The sequence below is a fragment of the Gymnoscopelus braueri genome, assembly GCF_963280865.1.
Source record: "Gymnoscopelus braueri genome assembly, chromosome: 21".
NCBI classification, from domain to species: Eukaryota; Metazoa; Chordata; class Actinopteri; order Myctophiformes; family Myctophidae; genus Gymnoscopelus; species Gymnoscopelus braueri.
The window spans coordinates 3,303,872-3,308,560 of NC_137623.1; the positions used below are offsets into that span (position 1 = coordinate 3,303,872).

Below are 4,689 nucleotides of genomic sequence, written 5' to 3' on the forward strand. Positions count from 1 at the left end.
TATGTACTATTGTTGACTGGGGGATTTTGCATCATATTGAAATATCCACATCCTATCCTACTGAACTAATACAGCCAACCAATGTACATCATACAGCCTATTATCATCATACGGACTATTATCTCCAGATGTCACATCTGAGGTTAAAAATGCAACAAACAAACAAATGCATAAGAAAATGCAGTGACCTGTCAGGCATTTAAAAAACGCCTTGCATCATGGCTAATAACTGGACTGTATACCCTGTTATCCTGCTGTCAGTATTTGCAGCAGGTGCTGCTTTCTCCGGTGTGTTCAACACTTCTTCGGATAGAGACATTTTCACAGAGGACCTGCTGCGAGTCAAGCTCGCTCCGGACAAAACGACCGAGCCGTGGAGGAAACCCCATAAGCCCACAACTTCCCACCCGAACCTATATTTGAACGAGATTTACGGCAACAACCTGCCACCGCTGGCGCTCTACTGCCTCCTGTGCCCGGAGGACTCTGGCACCCTGCAGTTTCTGATTAAGTTCATGGACAGGATGGCGGGCTACCCAGACTGGAAGGTAACCGCCGCTCGACGAGGTGCCCACGGCGCATTCCCTCACGGGTTTCGCCACCGCTTACGACTTCATTTACCCTCGTCTGGACGAAAAGCGACGGGACGTCTACCTCGAGAGAATTCGCTCCGAGACGGCGGAGCTGTATGAGTTGTCTAAGCACAGGGGTTGGGGGAAGCAATATCTACAGAACCACCAGACCACCAACGTTTTGGCCATCCTTACCGGGGCGATCGTGGCGGGGAGCCATCGCCACGACGACCCCGAGTCGATGCTCTGGAAGCAGGTGGCGGTGAACTATATGGAGAGAACCATGTTTCTTCTAAACCACGTGGTCGACGGGTCCCTGGACGAGGGCGTAGCGTACGGGAGCTACACGGCCAAGTCCGTCACGCAGTACGTCTTCTTGGCCCGGCGGCACTTCGACATCGACAACACGCACAACAACTGGCTCCGGGAACACTTTTGGTTTTACTACGCCACGCTGTTGCCCGGGTTCCAGAGGACGGTCGGCATCGCCGACTCGAACTCCAACTGGTTCTACGGACCGGAGAGCCAGCTCGTTTTCTTGGACACGTTCGTCATGCGGAACGGAACCGGCAACTGGCTGGCGACGCACATCCGAAAGCACCGGCCCAAGGACGGGCCCATGGGCCAGTCGTCGGCCCAGCGCTGGACCACGCTGCACACGGAGTACGTTTGGTACGACGCCCGCCTCGCGCCGCAGCCTCCCAGCGGCTTCGGTGCGGCCCGGATGCACGTCTTCTCCAACTGGGGCGTGGTGACCTACGGGGCTGGCCTGCCCAGCGGCGGCCAGGGCAACACGTTCGTCTCCTTCAAATCGGGGAAGCTGGGCGGCCGCGCCATCTACGACATCGTTCACGACGAGCGCTACGCCTGGATCGACGGCTGGAACAGCTTCAACCCGGGCCACGAGCACCCGGACCAGAACTCCTTCACGTTCGCCCCCAACGGACAGGCGTTCGTGTCCGAGGCGCTCTACGGGCCCAAGCTCAGCTACCTCAACAACGTGCTGGTGTTCGCGCCGTCGCCCACCAGCCGGTGCAACGGTCCGTGGGAGGGCCAGCTGGGCGAGTGCGCCAAGTTGCTGCGCTGGACCGACGAAGGCGTGGGCGACGCTGCGGGCGAGGTTATCGCCGCGGCGGCGCACGAGAACACCATGTTTGTGAGCGGGGAGGCGGCGGGCGCCTACTCCCCCGCCATGCGGCTGAAGAGCGTGTACAGGTAACTATGTTATAGCGGTCAACGGTGGTGGAAAAAGTACTCAAATGTTTCACTTCAGTAAAGTATCAATACTGTAATAGAAAATGTACTTAAAGTACTAAAAGTAAAAGTACTCAAGAATGTCAATTATTTGAAAACTTTAGTTACTAGTTACTTTGTAGATTTTGATTATTATTACAAAACATACATTAACCACTTCAGCCCTATATACATTACGACCATTTCAAAATAGCCGATCTACAAGCTCACAATGTAGTAGTATGTAGTATATCTGCTATTTTTGAATAGCCAAATAAATCTAAAATGACAGAGATGCGTTCCCGGATTGAATGGGTTAATGCTTCCAAAATAATGTATTAACAGAGCGGTAAAAGAAAAACGCTTTTTTTACCGCTCTGTTAAAAAAATATTTTGGGAGCATTAAGATGGTATGCGGTCCTTCACTTTCTTTACAGGTACTATATTATCTCACGGACTATGTGTAAATATGTAGATAATTTGTTTGTTTTCTTTGATTGATCTCTCTTCCCTCTTGCCCCCCCCTTACTTTTCTTTGGAAATAAGAAACGATAGAACTTATACACAAAAAAATCCACCCACTTTTTTTTTTACTTCTGTAAACCTGTGATGTGACAATAAAAGCTGGTTCTGATTCAGATTCTTCTGATCCAGGGCGCTGGTTCTCCTCGACTCGCAGACCCTGCTGGTGCTCGACCACATGGAGAAGCGGGGCGACTCGCCCGTCACCTCGCTCAGCGCCTTCTTCCACAACCTCGACATCGACTTCAAGTACGCGCCCCATAAATCCCTGGACGAGTACAACGGGGCGCTGATGGACGTGTGGGACGCCCACTACAAGATGTTCTGGTTGGACGCGCAGGGCCGCAGCCCCGACACCAGGATACAGGAGAAGGAGCAGGCGGCCGAGTTAAAAAAAACGATGGACCCAGTACGTCAATGTCACTTTCCCGATGACGGGCGCGGTCAGCCGGGTGGCGTACGTGATGCACGGGCCGTACGTCAAAGTGTCCGACTGCAGATTCGTGGACAACAGCAAAAACGGCGTGAGGCTCTCTTTGATCATAAACGCCACGGAGAAAATAGTCTCCATCGCGACGAACCACAAAGACATCGGAGCCAGGTGGAGTTATCTGGGTTTCGGAGGTCACGCCAAAGTCGAGGACAGACGTCAAACCACCCGCTACGGCCTGGGGACGCAGCTCGTCGTTCCCAAGCCGATCGGCAGCAGCAGCGGCGACGATCGGCTGTTCGATTTTGGATTCGCGGTCAACGTCGTGGCGGGGGTCGTCCTCTGCGTGGCCACCGGGTTCCTGACCGTGCAGAGGAGGTTTTACGTGTGCTTCGGCCGGCTGATGCGCTACGCCCTCCCCTCGGTGCTGATGCTCTGGATCGCCGAGCTGTTGTTCGTGTTCAACAGCAGCTGTGAGCGGCTGATCTGCGGGGTGAAGTGGAAGGGTCGAGGCGCCGACGCGAGCGGCAAGCGTGGCGGCGTCCGCCCGTACGACGACCAGCATCGATTCCCCCTCCCCACCGTCGTCATAACTGCCCTGCCAGCCTCCGGCTCGGAGATCCTCGCGCACCTCTTCCACAACACATCTGACTTCCTCTATGTGCGGGTGCCCACGGGGGAACACCACCTCCTGGACGTGCCCGAGACGACGGACGGGTTCCGGTTCGACTCGCTGGCCGACGTCTGCGAGTGGTCGCGGACCGACGCCGCGGCCGGCCGCTTCGCGACGGTCCAGGGCTGGCTGCACTCGCTGGTCCACAACACCAAGCTGCACCTCCAGCTGACCCAGCAGGGGGCCGAGGGGGGCGGCGCTGGCCGGGTCAGGCAGCAGCCGCCCCCTGAGAGCCTGCTCCTCCTCTTCCTCCTCCCGGGATAGGAGGAGAAAGAGGCCGGGGAGGAGGAGGGGGGAGCCGAAGGGCAAGCTGAGGGCGAACTCGGACCGAGACGCCGAGTACGTGCGGGAGATGAGGCGTCACGTGGCAGAGTACCCCGACGCGCGCGTTGTCCTCGCCTTGCGGAGCAGCGGCTGGGTGCTGAAGCTGCCCTTTGTCCGCGAGGTGGTGGGACCCTCGCTGAGGTCCATCTACGTGGTCCGAGACCCCCGGGCGTGGGTCTACCTTATGGTGTACAGCAGCAAACCCAGCCTTTACACGCTCAAGAACATCCGCCAGCATCTGTCCTTGATATTCAAGGAGCACCACGATTGCCCGACTCTGGCGCCAGAGTTCAAAACCATACCCAAGCTCCCCCTGGCCTCATCGGAGGCCAACAGCGCCGTCCTGCTGCTCGCCCATCTGTGGCTGGCGCACACGGCGGCCACGCTGCGGGTCGTCGGCGACACGCTGCTGCCCGCGGAGGCCCGCCCCTTGCGGGTGAGGTTCGAGGACGTGGTGGCGCGCCCGCGGGAGACGGCCGAGAGGATCCACACCTTCCTGGGCGTGCCGCTGTCTCCCACGGCGCTCAACCGCCTCCTGTTCGCCACTTCCACCGGCCTGTCCGACCTCGTGTACGAGGGGGACGTGTCGCCGGCCAGCATCGACATATGGAGGGAGAACATGCCGAGAAAGGACATACGGTTGATAGAGGAGACGTGTGGCGCCGTGATGCGGAGGCTGGGTTATGCCAGGTTGGCCAGTTAACAGCATTATACTGTCTGCTGCAGGTTGCCAGGTTGGCCAGTTAACAACATTATACTGTCTGCTGCAGGTTGCCAGGTTTGGCCAGTTAGCTGCAGGTTCAGCTGCCTCTTGTTTACTGTATAGCTCCACATCTCTACTGCAGTGGTTCAACTCTGAGAGGGTGCAAATGGAACCAAATGGTTCCATTTGTATACTCCCACGAGTTACAGACCTGTAAGGGTCCATTTGGTCC

General features: G+C 57.0%; 1 pseudogene across 1 annotated transcript; it reads left to right on the plus strand.

Moving 5' to 3' along the window:
• The first annotated feature begins 218 nt into the window (after positions 1-218).
• Positions 219-4,457, plus strand: LOC308077572 (dermatan-sulfate epimerase-like protein; annotated as a pseudogene). Its single transcript has 2 exons — positions 219-1,787; positions 2,460-4,457. The product of its transcript is annotated as a dermatan-sulfate epimerase-like protein (transcript).
• The last annotated feature ends 232 nt before the right edge of the window (positions 4,458-4,689 follow it).